Source organism: Electrophorus electricus, chromosome 1 (genome assembly GCF_013358815.1).
Source record: "Electrophorus electricus isolate fEleEle1 chromosome 1, fEleEle1.pri, whole genome shotgun sequence".
Lineage (NCBI taxonomy): Eukaryota > Metazoa > Chordata > Actinopteri > Gymnotiformes > Gymnotidae > Electrophorus > Electrophorus electricus.
The window spans coordinates 31,107,072-31,123,609 of NC_049535.1; the positions used below are offsets into that span (position 1 = coordinate 31,107,072).

Here is a 16,538-nt window from a genome sequence, read left to right on the forward strand (position 1 = left end):
GAGGCCTGCCCACCTTTGTGGCCTGGCTTGACTGAATTACATGACTGAATTATACGTGGACTGGATCCAGGTGGCAAGCAGAGTCCTGGGTTCTCATTAGAGTACTTTGTGCTGAAAGTAGGTGGTTGACCCAGAATATAGTGGTAGGAGCCTCCTGAATGGCGTAGAAAGATCCCCTGCTTCTAGTTGAGAACCTGTGAATACTTACCAGGCTTCTGTTTTTGCCCTGATTGCTGCTTCACCTGCCTGCTGGGATAGTTGGCGAAGGCGATATCAGAATGACAAAGGGATGTGGTAATCTGCGCTGTTCATTTCCGTGTACTGCATACTACATAACACCACTATAACACCACAACAGTACATATTTAATATTCGCCATTGTCCGTTTTCCTTAAAATAGTTACTATATCAAGGGAAGGGGAAGAAACTGTTTGATTTATACAGTGCTTTGGATGTGTAAATTGTTTTGGTGCAATGTTACTTGAAATATAACAGTTGAAGACTTTTAGTGCAAAGGTTATCGATTCATTCTTTGAGGACTCTTACCTGGCTCAGTCCCCCCTCCCCCCTCCAGCTCCAACTCACCTAAACCAGGAATGTGAAGGCTGGGGTGTATTGTGAAGCTGGAACAGAACATTTACATGGACTAGCAGAGTCCACAAGGACTGAAGTAGGATCCTCTACATTAGTGACCATGTGAACTTCCTTTTTCTACCATGTGCTTTGTGGTTTTGTTGCTGAGGATGACGGTCGGTCTATTTCAGTCAGAGACTAATTTGCTGCCTGTATTTCTCAGTGCTGCTTCTTGCTGCTTTCAGTTTTTGTCACCTATACCAGCACTTTGTAAACCATACGTTTTGAAGTACTCCCCCCCCCCCCAATTCTTGTTTGATTTCACAGAATATTAAGTTGTAAAGCACTCTGTTGACTGTTAGATTTGTCACATGTACATAAGTTTGTAAGTTTTTCCCAAGAAATTTATAGATACCAAGATTGGGCCCTGAGCTCATTAATTTATTTCACATTCTTTATTGCATGTTTTGAGATGACTGAATTTTACAGATTGTACATCATTTATAAATTATATCATGATATAAAAGTTTGTTCAGTATGTGCAAATAAAGTATAAAACAAGTGGTTAAGTAAAATTTTTACCCATTCTTCTACATGGTGGATTCAGTCCATCCGTGTGAAGGGAAGCTAACCGAAATATGCACTGCATATAGCACTGCACAAGCATATAGCAGCAGAGATCGCCTACCATATGTTATGACCTCGTCTAGGCTCCAGGCCGTAACCAGAAGGTCATGGGTTTGACTCCAAGGGAGTGCATGCATACACTTGTGCAGATACATATGTAAGTCTGCTAAATGCTGTAAATGTAGGGCCAGAGAAGAGGCTTTCACACGTCAGCTCCTAATAATGTGGCATATTCTAGACACTTTTGGGAGACATTTTAAAGTGCTTTCTTCAAAGCAATAAATGGCCCTCTTCTCCTTTGTGTAACTCGTGTCTATCCAGCCAGTAGAAAGACAGCATAATGAAGAGGCCTGCAGTGGAGACAGACACAGTACAGGCAAACACAAAATATGAGACACTGAAGTAGGATATCTGGAACAAGTTCCAGATTCCATACCAGTTTCCTTTTCAACAGGTATCTGTTTCCTGTATCCATGTTACCTAATCTGTAATATTAGATTTATCTACCCAATGACTGCTCACAAGCGTGAAAGGTCAGACCTCAGTATTAGTGAATAAATCACAACGTGTAGAGAATAAACACTCAAAGGAACACTCAAATCACACATTTTATGCTTTTTCATTCAATTACCGTCTGGTTGTTGAGGTTTCTTTCATTTTCATAAGATGATAAAGGATGGTACAGCTGGGTAAGTGGTGTCTTATTTTTAAAGCATTTCACTGAAACTCAAAAGAAATAACGCTCTTGTGTTCCCTGTTGTTCCCCGCAAAGGCAATATATGCACTGGCACTAATAATCACAGACCTTCCAAACGGGCAGCCTGTAGTCTCCGTCCAGGGCCAGTTTCTCCGGCGTGACTAATGCGGTTTAGGACTGTGCGCCACGACGTCTTGCCTCCTCTGGACACGACGAGCAAAATTCGTCCCGCTTGCGTGTCTGTTTATTCTGTACTGGTTGAAAATGGGAGTGGGGTATGGCGACGGCTCACCCTCCGTAAAGGTTTTAAAAGGCTATTTCCATAGTGCTGAACGTCTGATTTAGAAGCGTTTTGTTGTGGTTTAGATTCGTACCCATTTTAATCTATATGCTTATTCATAGCAGCCTGGTCGCACCGCACTCTTACGCGGTTGAAGTAGTTGACGTTTGTTTGTTTAGTCGATTGCTGAAAGCGCCATTGTAAATAATGTAAAAACACTAATTGTTTAATGCAAATATTCTGTGGTCATTTTGGGCAACATTTAGTTTTCAACGGCTGGTTTCCAAGTGCGTATAGTGTGCTAGCTGTGAAACGTGTTACATGCTGCGAGCACCAAACAGGCTCAAGTTATTTGTCTTCATGTTTTAAGCAGGAAAGTTATTTGTCATCATTATCAGGTTGGTACATGTCGACTGTCCTTTCTGTAATAACTTCTGCCTCAAGTCAGAATGATAGGAAGAATAGAAATAACCACGGAGCAACGTCTAAGGACAGATGGCACGGAGGTCGGAAAAGCTTACAGCACCTGATATTCTCAGGCGGTCTCCCATGCAAGTACCACCCAAGCCCGACCCTGCTTAGCTTCGGGAAAGATCGGGCGTTCTGGCCGTAAGCGACCACTCCAGCTCGACCTTAGGGTGACGTTACATAGTGCCAAACGCCTGCTTCTAAACGTTTTTGTGTATTTCAGATTCGCAGCCCTTATAACCACTACACTTATTCATACCAGATAGACTGCGGAGCAGTTGACGCAGTCTGCGGTTTGTTTGTTTTTCGTTTTGAAATGTACATCTTTTCTGCGCCGAAAGGAATCATTTATTGTCATTGTCAATGCATGTAAAATGCTATGTATTTTATAAAATATGCTAATAGATTGTATATACAAGACTATGATGACATGTTTATATGAATATATTGTACATACAGTCTATGGTCAGCTAGCCAATTATCTAGACGGCAAAGTTGCATATTAAATGAGTAGACATATTCAGAACAAAAACGGATTCATTTATTTGTATAAAGTTACTATAAAAATCGATTCGATATTTAAATAAGTTAAAGCATTTTCAGTTATCATACGGTTTCACATTTGTGAAATTATCACACATGTGAAAGCATTATCTCCAATATCAAACAAAGGTGTCTGTTAATCAAAATAACTCAAAACAAGTAAATGTCTTGTTGGAAAACAAGGCTATCTATTCATGGCTTTCAAAGCATTCTGTGCTAAATGTTATGTTGAACTGTCATCAGACATGACTTACAGTACTATCACAAATACTAGACAGTCTAATAGAAAATATATTTTCAAGAGAACAGCAATATCTGATGATTTTGTAAAATGTGTTTGCAAAAACACAAAAAAGCCATGAATAACAATTGATCAGAAAGACACCATAATGAAGAGGCCAGCAGTGCAGAAAGGCACGCTGCAGGCAAAGAACACGTAGCTGTATTGTCCAGTGCAGCTCACCAGCACTCCTGCAAGACAACACCAGTATACCATTAACAGTGAGGTAAGCCACGAAGTGGCCAAGCGCTAATCTAATAATTAAGGAGAATTGCAGTCGGATTAGTACCGCGCTACAAAGATATTGCCTTTCTGTCTGACTTGAAATTGGAGTTGCCATGGCACCGGTAACACGCGAGGACTAGGCAGTGTGTTTGCTGTGCAAACCCTCTATACCCCACTTTGAAGAACGCAGAGTATGTGACCCTCATTTCCCCACAGCCCTGTAGTTCTGTGTCCCACGCACATACACACCAACCCCCCAGTTCCTTTTGCTTGGGAGTCCTTTTACACTCTTAGTTGCCAAAGCGTGAACTCTGTCCCATCCTGCCACCTTGTTAGGCATGTTTCACCTGCCAGAGGTGGGCCCACCGTGTTCGTGATGCTCTCCATCACAGTGGTGAGGCCCAGGGCGTACGGGAAGCAGCTCATCTCCACCACCTCCATCAGCCCAGTGAAGACGAGTGAACCCACGACGCTCATAGGGATGCCGTATGCCAGCGTGTAGTCCGGCAGCACGCCGAAACCTGTTGCCGTGCCGCAGACACAGTTGCTCAGGCCGTCGAGCAGGAGGGCTCCGGCAAACATGTAGATGAAGTGGCGCTGGCGGCAGGCCGAAAGCGAGCGCCGTGGTCCTGCTCCATGGCGTGCAACAACAGGTAGACCACTGGCAACAGGAAGCCCAGCATCATCCACGATAAACCCAGGGCGAGGGTGCGGAAGCAGGCGTTGGAGCTCATCAAGTTGAAGGCCATGTGCCTGCGCAGGAAAGGCCCGAGGGTGGAGAGGGAGCCCTACAGATGCCCCTTTCACCTGGCTTGTTGCTCCTGGATGCACAGAACTTAAGCTCAGGCAGGTAGGCTTGTGGGCTGGACTGGTATTCCCTTTGGCCCAGGCCCCAGTGGCCTCATCAAAGCCCTGCACTCGCAGCAGTTCAGCAAGAGCCCACCCAGTAGCAGGAAACTCACTCTCCAGCCGAGTGCTGAGACCCAGTGCCTTGCCCGTGGTGGAGAGGACGTTGGCGAGAGTGCAGCGATGCACGAAATAGTATCCCAGCATTGTGACTGAGGGCTGGAGACACAGACAGAAGGGCAGTCATGTTGGATGAGGAGAGAAGTTCAGGATTACTAGGATGACTTTGGCAGAGTGCACAGTTGCTTCCAGAAAAGATTCTTCTGATTCCATGGTTCCGGTGATGTACAGGTCGACCGTGGTATGAGCACACAAGCTGGACACCGTTTCGAGTCCGCCCAGAACCCCACCCACAATTATTGTTGCACAGCAACTGTAGTACTCCACAAGAACACTACACAAGGGGCCTACAGAGAAACATGGGAATTGAAATACAAAACAACAATAAAAATGGCCTCCCACAAACAAATGCCCAAACACTGAAAGATAACAATAAGAGTGTTTGAATAACAAATGAACTCTATTAGCAAATCCACACATATGGAGATCACCCTGGTAAAAGAGAATAGGTGCCCATTGCAAAGCAATGTTCAAACAATGCACAGTACACACAGAACTGATGAAAATGCTTTGTCGTCACTACAAAAGGGAACGTGAGATTGCAAGACCCTTGATCACAGATTTGTCTATACTGACAGTATTAAAATAATAATTGAAAAAAGAATGATCCCTCAAACTTGAGTGTACAGACTCAGATTAATGAACATATTCCGAAGGCTCTTTGATGTCAAATGTTTTAACACTGTAGATTCCTTAATGATCCCTTCCCCTTGCAATCTTTGCCGAGGCTTTACTGTATCTTTAAACAAGGTCACACTTACTAAACCTCATATATACTATAACACACTGCCATATGTTCTCAAAGAAACACTCAAATCACATATTTTATGCTTTTTCATTCAATTACCATCTGAACTCTGAACTCTTCCTATTGTAGTCATGGCACTGCATTAGAAAATATTGTATCTTAAACAATCAGCAAACATCCTTTAAAGGAACCCCAAACTTTATTAAAATTGTCTCCCATCATTTACAATTGCACATAGAACAACCCTGTTATAAGTTCTGGATTGAAAAACAGCAAAGCTATCGTTACATCTTCAGCACCAGTTAATGTAGCAATGACTGCTCATAAACTTCTTAAGCTCACTTCATTTCATTTATTACTGAAGTCCCGATTGGGGCAATTTATTTGCAGTGGTTTTTTTTTTTTGGTTTTTTTTTTATTTATTTATTTTAAAAAGGTCATGATCCTTTAAAAAGGGAACGCTTCAACTGAGAACGGTCTGGAAGATATGACACTGTGCAGAAATCAGTTTTTAGAGGATCACCTGCATTGAGAAGCAGTGGAAAAACAAATAAATGTTCTCACCATGAAACACTGGGTATCAGAAGCCACTAGGACAGCCTCCCGCCTGGCTGGCTGTTGTCTCCCTGGACTCAGTGTTCTCCAATTGAACCAATACAGAACCTCTTGTCTATACTTTCTCATCATTTACAGCATTTAGCTGACGCTTTTATCCAAAGCGACTTACAATTATGACTGAGTACAACTTGAGCAAATGAGGGTTAAAGGTCTTGCTCAGGGGCCCAACAGTGGTAACTTGTACTAGCAACCTTCATCAGAAAGCAAATGCTCCTCTCAACCTTTCCATTCAAATATTCAAAGATATTTCTCTGTAAACATTCTCCACAGATGAGGATCTTATCTGAACATTTTGCCCCCACACTGTAAAATAAATATTTCTTGCGCGATTGCAGTTGTCAGAAGTCTGAAGCGGGAGGGGTTTTCATTTAGGAGGGTCTAGAGAGGAGAAGATCAGTCAAGAGGTGAAAATGAGAGGGGAGCAGAGCAGATGTCCCAGACGCCCTCCCAAGTCTACTTGTAATAAATAAAAACATCAATTTCCTAAACCTTGGTTACAATATCTGAACTTGTCTTCATATAACAATACATAGATTTCTGGTTATAAGAGTATCATTATACTTTGATAGTCCCTTAATAATAATAATAATAATAATAATAATAATAAACCTACTTGTAGCTCATCCCACTACCACCATCCTCACCAAGTTCTACAATAGAGGGCATCCTGAGCAACTGCTTCACTGACTGGTTTGGGAATTGCTCCGTCTCGGACTGCAAGACACTGAAGAGAATAGTAAGAACAGCTGAAACAGTCCTCTGGGTCTCTCTCCCCTCCATTTATAACACATGCTGATTTCACAATGCTACCAGCATTATAGATGAGCCCACACACCACTCACACAAACTCTTCCCTATCTTACCGTCTCAGAAGAGTTAGCAAAACATTTGGGTGTTTTCAGCCATACTGTGCAAGTTTCTTCCCCCATGCCATCAGATTCCTCAACTCCCAGAGAGTTGAGGAATTTTCAACAAATTTCAACAAATACTTAAATATTGTATTCCATTTAATAATACTGTGTTCTGAAATGAGTGTACCGGCTGTTACCTCGGTGACTGTATGCTGCATGCATGTTAGAATACCATAGTATGGTGCGCTGGTTGGTGTTGCCTATATGTAATATTGGTCCTGTATTTCATATTTATTGTTTATACTTATGTTCTCCTTTTGTGTTGCATCATGGTCCTGGAGGAACATTATTTAACTGAATACTCTGTACACCTGTTTATAGCTAGAAAGACAATAAAAAGCCTCTTGACCTCTCGATCTTTGTTGACCAGACTCTAGATCCTCAGTTATGGGCCACCCAGTGCATTTCTTCTGTAACCAGACCCCACCTTTGATCTTTAATTCCTTCTGAAGATCTGTCAATTTGCTGACTTCAAGCTTTATATTGGTTTCAAGCCTGTTTCCAAGGGGTACATTGGAAGTGGTCTGTTTGTATTCTGTATCCTGTGATCCTGAGCATAACTACTGCAGTGGCATATACCAGTTTGTTTGGTTTCAGTTATACAGGTTGTTGGTATTGTGCTTATTGCTGCATTTACATCTGTGAGCATACTGTCTGATGGTAGCTTGCCACCAAGTTAGGTGAGCCTGAAGCAGTGGATGACCGTAGTTACCTTGGTAATGACCATCATCTGCATGGCTACAGCTGGACCACACAATGTCCACATTACAGTTTGGCTCTGGTGGATTCCAGATGTAGTCTGAACTTTCTCTTTCTCAGATGTAATAAGTGTTCTGTCTGGGTAGTGATATTGACCATTTATTTCATCCATCTTTCCATCATTATTATACTTAACATACAAAATATTACATAGAATCTAACATTGTTTATTATCTTTGATATATGGTGAATGTAAAGTTTTTCCTTCTTGTTATTTTGTATATTATGATTTTTAAAAAATTGTTCTCAGTCTATCCAACACCTGGTCTAGGTATCGACTCAGATTCGACTACGATATCGTTTTGGTTTCGACTTGGACCAGTGTGTCCTGGTCCTTTCACCTTACAACCAGGCCTTGTCATTACTGTCACATTTAAGAAGGCTAGATTAAAAGTCGTGGTGCAGTTCCAAATGCAGCAATGTAACCTCCATATTTGTTTTTGCATCATAACTAGGCAGGTAGTCAGGAAGGAAGGAAGGGAGGAAGGGAGTATGGTGAAGCAGACAGGCAGGCAAGCAGGGAGGGAGTGAGGGAGGGAGAAATACTGGGGTTACATCTGGCCGTATTCACCAGCATGCATCCTGAGCCTCCACCCTGAGCTACTAAGCAAAACTGCTACTCGTACTCACCGTTGGCAAGATAGTCCGCTATTTCCTACTAGATTACCAAGTATAGAACAAAACAAAACCCACCGACAGTGAAATACATAAACCTAATGATATAGTTCATATAAACCACACTGGCGTCTAAAGCTGTGTAACAAGAACGGTTACCGCAAACAATTTGCTCCCAAGTCTCTGAATTGGGCCTAGCTCTGCGTTGTTATAGCTAGACACCTAAAGAATTGCAACGATGTCTGCATCGCAGCCACCCTGCTATTGCAACTTTTAAGTCTGTCCCCATAGAAGCTACCTATGAAATCTGACCTTACACCTGCTCCTGACTAGACGTAAATTCTACGCCCGCTCTAATGGAAAATTCATCTTGTGACCGGTGGATAAAACCTTACACTAGCAGTTAGCCAGTCGAAAAGATCATATACGATCAGAACGGAGTCGGGCGGTTTGCCTTTATCGTGTGCTGTGTTGCTTTTGGTCCTGTAATCTCCACCTCACTGGGTGAACGGTTTATCCGTAAATAAGGTCAACTACAGTCTATCCACAGGTAGGAAATACTTTCGGCAACGACGTGCCATTATACATAGGCCTTTATTAGTAGGGCTCTACCAATTTCACAAGAAAATCAGTTAATTTCACTGACCTGTTTTATCAAAAATATTTCACGCATTTTAGGACACATTAATTCGCTACATTTCACGGAATTAAATAACACTTAACAAGCTTCATAGTTAGGATAGTCAGTCTCACCAGGCCTGCCATGCTCAGCTAATTGCCTTTGTCTGAGTGATAAGCACTGAACATCAGGGGACGTTGTTGGGCTTCATTGTCTCTCCCTAAGAATTCGTGGATAGGCAGCCCCTTACTGACTTTAGTTTAGCCTGGAACTGGAACAAATAACTTCCAAAATACAACAGCGATGTTTGTAAAGCAGTGTTGTTGTTGGTTGTGTTTTTTAAAAAATAATAAAAAATCAGATTTATGAAAAATAAATCAACATTAGAAATCAAAAGGAGAAATAGTGCAGGTCAAAAATGAACGCTACTTTTAGAAAATCCCCAGCGCGATGTTCTCGTTTGACTTTTCTCCATAGCAACAGAAAAACTGCTATGAGGTCTGGCATTAAACTCTGCTACATCCAATTAAGACGCGTCTCCAATCTTTTTATCTACCATCATTTCACGGAAAATCATGTAGGCCTGTTTTAAGGGGAACTGCACGGCGTGAATTTGGCAGTGACCTAATTATAAAGTTTAAGTGATGATCCATGACAGCTTAATTGTAGTATCATATATAATTATATAATTTGAATGGAGAATGTCCACCACCGTGGACATTATTTATTTTATACGTTTCGCTCAGTGGTGACATCTGTGTCATTTACAAATTCTGTACTTTCTAGAATATATTTAGATTGTTACCAGTGATAAACCCAGATATCATCGGATAGCTATAATTATAACTGGATAGAATACAATTGCTGTATGTACAGTACCTGCAGAATGGACCTTTTAAAAGAGCAGTAAATGGCACAAAATAATTCCCGAACTAACTGAGCTGAAACGGTTAATTTCGCAATTTTACTAAAATCAAGGCCGTAGTCACAATACATTTTGGGGGGACACGTCCCCCCCAATATTGAAATAATGTCCCCAAAATGTCTCCACTATATACTGAAGTAAAAAATACATGTATTCCACCCACTAGCTTTGCGCAATGTTAGGAGCTGTCAATGTTCCCATCTGTTGTTGGTAGGACACTTATTATTGTAACACCTACCACTGCTAACGCCTCTGACCTGCAGGAAAAGGTAATATTAATATCAATACCATCGTTTTACGCTGAAACTGTAATTGTAGAAATAAATAATATCGTACTAAAAAGGTGTCAGTAATTGTGTGAAGTGAAAACAGACATTTTTGGTGAGAATGTGTCAATTTTTGAATGCGAAATGAATCAACCATCACTACTGACGTTAGCTATTATAGCTAAATTCCCTGGGAAGTTAATTAGCGTTAGTCCCACATTCATGCAGCGTCCAGCAGTGGTCACGGTCATATCCAACTAAGGTTAATGTTTTATATTTCGTTATATTTGTTAGTAATCTTGCTTGAAGTCTCAGTAATGTGTTAGTAATTGTAGTGATGCATGTGAACATGCAGAGAAAGACAGCTTTAATTTATTGTATATTCGTATAATAACCTGTGTATCTGTACCTGCTTATGATAAATTGCTTTAATAGTGTTAGTTTGAAAACGTGAAAGCAGATTTTTATTAGTCAGCTTTTGTCAATTTTTATTCACAGTAAGACATCAGTAAGAGGAAGGGTGGCAGTGACATTCAGCAGTTTTTGGGCAACCTAAGAAAAAAAGAAAATAAGCTCTCAGAAAATGAGTACTTGTCAGATGATATAAGTACTAGTACTAGTAGAAGAGAGTTGTACAAGAGTTGAGTCAGTGTTTTGTGACATAATAATTACCAGTCATAACATTGAATAATGTGTTGACAATAAGAAATGGTCGGTAATCTATTCAAGTTTCAAGTTTCAAGTTTGGTTTATTTGTCACATACATAGTCATACACAGTACAACACGCAGTGAAATGGTGGAGAGTGCTCTGTCCAAACTGAGGAAGAGAACCAGGGGTGCATAGAGAAAAAAATATATATATACAGATAAATATATATTCTATGTATGTACAAAAATATATTAACAATGTATGTACAATATATGTATATTATGATTATATACACAATGTACAATGTATATGGTTGAGTATATATGTACACAATCTACAGAATGTACAGATCCATTGTATAGTACCATATCTACAGTTGTTGTAACAGGTTAATTGAGTATAAATCTAAATCTATATATACAGATGTACAGATATACAGTCATGTTACGTGGTGGTACAGATATACAGATATACAGTCATGTTACGTAACAGTCATGTTACGTGGTGGTGGTGGTGGTCCCCACAGTTTATCAGTTTCCCTGATTCAGGGCCCGAATGGCCTGTGGGAAGAAGCTCCTCTTCAGCCTCTCTGTCTTGGCCTTCAGGGAGCGGAAGCGCCTCCCTGACCTCAACAGAGAGAACAGTCTATTGTTGGGATGGGTGGGGTCCTTCACAATTTTCCTGGCCTTGGTTTGGCACCGCTTGTAGTAGGTGGTCTGCAGGTCAGGAAGTTCCGAGTGAGTGATGCGCTCTGCTGAACGCACTACCCTTTGGAGTGCTTGTCTGTCCTGCTTGGTGCTATTTCCAAACCAGACTGTGATGTTCCCCATGAGGATGCTCTTGATAGTGCAGGTGTAGAAGTTCCACAGTACCTTGGAGGGCAGTCTGAAGTCCCTTAGGCGTCTGAGGTGGTAAAGACGCTGACGAGCCTTCTTTGCCAGGGAGCTGGTATGGCGGGACCAGGACAGGTCCTGCGAGATGTGAACACCAAGGTACCTGAAACTATCTACTCTCTCCACCGTGGTTCCACTGATCCTCACAGGTTGGTAGTGCCGCTCCTGCTTCTTGCTGCAATCCACGATCAGCTCCTTTGTCTTACTGACGTTTAGGAGGAGATTATTTCCCTGGCACCAGTTTTCCAGGTGTTTAATCTCCTCCAGGTAGGCCCTCTCATCGTTGTCCGAGATCAGACCCACGACAACGGTGTCATCAGCAAACTTGACAATGATGGTGGAGCTGGAAGTGGCTGTGCAGTCGTGGGTGTACAGTGAGTAGAGCAGGGGGCTTAGGACACAATCCTGAGGAGCTCCAGTGCTGAGGGTGAGGGTGGATGAGGCGCAGTTGCCCACCCGTACTGATTGTGGTCTGTCTGTTAGGAAGTTGGAGATCCAGTCGCACAGGGATGTATGCAGTCCTAGATCTCCCAACTTAGTAGTGAGTAGGGAGGGAACGATAGTGTTAAATGCTGAACTGTAGTCGACAAATAGCATTTTAACATAATTTCCCCTCCCTTCGTCCAGGTGAGTCAGTGTAGTGTGGAGCAGATGTGCAATCGCATTGTCAGTGGAGCGGTTGTGGCGGTATGCAAACTGCAGTGGGTCCGTGGAGGCTGGCAGTGAAGATGTGATGAAGTCTCTAACTAGCTTTTCAAAGCACTTCATCACGACTGATGTGAGGGCGACAGGGCGGTAGTCATTGAGGTCGGAGGGTCGAGGTTTCTTCGGGACGGGGACGATGGTGGACCGCTTGAAGCTGGACGGGACAATACCGAGCGTCAGGGAGAGATTGAAGATGTCGGTGAATACCGGGGCTAGCTGATCTGCGCAGGCTTTGAGGACCCTCCCGCAGATACCGTCTGGTCCCATCGCCTTCCTGGTATTCACCCTTTTAAACACTCTCCTCACGTCACTCTCCGTGATGATGAGAGGGCGCTGTTCTATGGTGGGCCCCGCGCATGTGCTACCGGCTGCGCCGATAGTGCCACTTGCACCAGCACCGTTAGCATTGGCGCTGTTAGCACTAGCGCCGTTAGCATTTGTGCTGCTAGCATTAGCGCTGCTAGATGTAGCCTCGAAGCGAGCAAAGAATGTATTCAGCTCGTTCGCCAGAGACTCATCCGCACTCATCAGCCCAGAGGGTGGGCTCCTGTAGTCCGTGATCATCCGTAGTCCCTGCCACAGGGATCTAGAGCCACTCCGCTGGAACTGTGTCTCTAGTTTCTTCCCGTAGCGCCGCTTCGCCTCCCTCACCGCCCTGCGCACTCCGTATGCTTCAGACTTGTACTCGTCCATGTTCCCGCTGATGATCCCCGCATTGTAGGCAGCAGTTCGAGAGTTCAGAGCCTCGCGGATGGTTCTGTCCACCCAGGGCTTCTGGTTGGAAAACTTCTTGATGGTGATTCTTGGGATCGTGTCGTCCACCAGTTTCCCAATAAATCCTACTACTGCCTCCGTAAACTCGCTGACATCATCAGTGCTGCGCCGGAACATGTCCCAGTCCGCGTCATCCAGAGCGTCCTGCAGAGCGGCCACCGATTGGTCTGTCCAGCACGCGACCTCCCTCTGAACCGGAGCTTCCCGTTTCAGCCGTTGTTTATATTTTGGTAGGAGGAAGATGGCGGCGTGGTCCGACTTACCAAACGGTGGATGAGCTAGTGCCTTGTAGCTGTCCTTATATGGGGTGTAGCAGTGATCTAGTGTCCTATTTCCCCTGGTGGGGAAGGTTACGTGCTGGTAAAGGTTGGGCACCGCACGCTTGAGGTTAGCGCTGTTGAAATCCCCAACCACAATAAGTGCAGCGTCCCGGTGCTGTGCCTGAAACTGTGTGAGAGCCTCATGAAGTTCCCACAGTGCAGTGTCCATGTTAGCCTGAGGTGGGATGTACACGGTGTTGATGATGACCGAAGTGAACTCCCGAGGAAGGTAGAAAGGACGAAGTTTGAGGGCGAGCAGCTCCAGGTTGGGTGAGCAGGAGCAGGCGAGAGTAACAACATTGGCATTGTTGCACCAGCTGTTGTTTACCATCACACACACTCCGCCGCCTCTCGACTTCCCCGAATCTGCCGTCCTGTCCATGCGGTGAACCGAGAAGAACTCGGCCGGCTGGATAGCGTGGTTTGGTACCGCTGGGTTCAGCCACGACTCGGTGAAGCAGAGGAGATTGCAATCCCGAATGTCCCTCTGGAACTTTATCCTGGCCCGGAGGTCGTCGAGCTTGTTATCCAGAGACTGGACGTTGGCTAGCAGGATGCTAGGTAAGGGAGCTCGGTGTGCCCGAGCCCTCAGCCTGTTCCTGACGCCGGCTCGCTTCCCTCGCGGCCTTTTCCCCGCGCCGCGTCTTCTGTTTTCCCTCAGGATCTCCGTCGGCCATCTTGGGTCCGGGGTTACAGACAGCTTGAGGTGAGTGCTATGTAGATTAAGAGAAATAAGGGCATCTCTGCTGTACGAGATACGTGCCGTGGTGTGTAGAGAAGGGCTGCGGAGAAGTCAGGGGTAGCGGGAAGAGCGAAAAGAACGAAAAAGATAGCGAAAAAAAGTGCCAGGTGTGGACGGAGCAGTCGTGACGGCAGCCGACCTCACCGGCGCCATCTTCAAAACTCCTGAACATCATGGCAACATATTCCTGAACATCATGGCAAGAAATATCATTTGTTTACTGATAATTTTTTTCATGTTCATCCTGGTTCATTCAAAGTAGAGAGAGTGAGAGAGAGAGAGTGAGAGAGAGAGAGAGAGAGAGAGAGAGAGCGAGAGAGAGAGAGAGTGAGAGTATGAGGATGCTGACAGGTGAGTGAGAAAAGGAACAAATATTAATAATGAATATCCCATAATGCCATTACACTAGTCTCATCCTGATGTACAAACTCCTGTTAGCCTTCATATATGTATCAAGATTCTTTCTTGTCACTAGTTTAGTGATGGTATTTTTTTCCTGTCCACTCTGGTTCATTCAGAGTAAAGAGATAACGGGAGAGAGTATGAGGATACTGACAGGGCAGGGAGAGCAGGTGATATGGAGGTGAGTGAGAAAAGGAGCAAATATTGATGGTTAAGACCAAGTAATGACATCAGAGTCTCATCCTAATGTTAAATTAAGACATTTACATGTAAGATATTTCTTTATTATTATTATTATTATTATTATTATTATTATTATTAATAATAATATATTTAATCTATTAATTTTAATATTAATTTTAATATTCTATATATACTATGGAATGTTAAAATTAATATTAAAATTAATAGATTAAAATTATATATGGAATATAAAGAAAAGCCCTAATTATAATAAAAAAAACGAATAAAGTAATAATAAAGTAGTCCCCTTGTGTGTGTGTGTGTGTGTGTGTGTGAGTGTGTGTGTGTGTGAGTGTGTGTGTGTGAGTGTGTGTGTGTGAGTGTGTGTGTGTGAGTGTGTGTGTGTGTGTGTGTGTAATTGATAAAACAATTAAATACATAACTAAAAAGAAATGAGAGGAGAATCGATGACTGTTCAGCAGAAAAAAGGAGTCCCAGGAAGAAAGACATGGAGAACAGAGAAGAGCAGAGACCTGGAGATGAGAGGAGAGAGGAGGGAAGAGGTGATGGGAGAACAGGGGAGGGGAAAGGATATGACTGGAAAGGAGATTAGAATATAGGACCAGAGGGGAGGACTCAATAATGACACCCGATCATCCCAACATGGACTCTGTGTAAACCCCATATTCACCGCCCGCGTGCAGCAGTGCTGTTAGGATGGCCGGCACCCAGGGCATCTCTGCGTTACTTTCCTGGAACTCCTTCAGCAAATCTGTGTAGAAGATGCCAACACAGGTGGGGAAGGCTAGTGTGAGAGCCATGACCATGATGGTGGCTGCCAGCACCACCCAGTCCAGCCTCTGTCAGGGGCTGGGTGTTCACCATGTCTCTCTTCTCCAGTGGAACACTGCACCTCCTTGGACATGCTGGGGGTCTTCTGTTGGTCGACCTGCTTCTCAGGTTTAAGGCTGCCTTTCCAGGCTTGCCCATTATCTGAGGACTATGGACAGGAGCTCTGGTACCACGTCTCGTGGTTCTGGTTAGCGTCAGAACTGGCTCTCATACAGTGAGCACTGCACCTGTTTTTCTGTGTGCGCCTCTGCTCCTGGGGCGCCTCCACATCCTGTTGCATTCTGTTTGCTGGATGGGTTTCTGTTCCAGCTTCTGGCTGCATGGATGAGTTAAATAGAAAGATTAAGGTCTTAAAACTTTTACTAGCTTTGAGACACTGTAAAACCAACTTCTGAAGTTGCATTCACGTATGCTACCCAAAATTATATCGCCAACAAATATGATTAGGAATTGACCTTTAATTTAACTGTAGCTTTAATTATATCACAGTAACTAATAAATCCAAAATATATACTTACCAGCAAATTTATTAGAAGTACCTACCTTAGTGCCCATTGTTAGTTAGACTCTATAAACCCAGTTGTTTACTGCTGCCGCCTCTGGAATTAATAGAGTCTTTCTAATTATTTGTATTAGCCATCCTGCAACTCTTCATCAGCTGCCATCAGTGTCTGACTAAGGGACAACGTTAGCTGGATATTTCTGGGGACATTCTGGGGATGGATGACTTTCTTCAGCACAGCAGTGACATCTGTGCCTGTTATACCAGCTCAATGAACACTGACCGCTGTCAGCAGTATTGGTGTTTTGTTCCCAGAATATTTGAACTGTCACATT

General features: G+C 43.5%; 1 pseudogene; it reads right to left on the reverse strand.

The window, feature by feature from the left end:
* Window positions 1–546: 546 nt before the first annotated feature.
* LOC118241058 lies at window positions 547–16,256 on the reverse strand (annotated as a pseudogene).
* Between the last annotated feature and the right edge of the window lie 282 nt (window positions 16,257–16,538).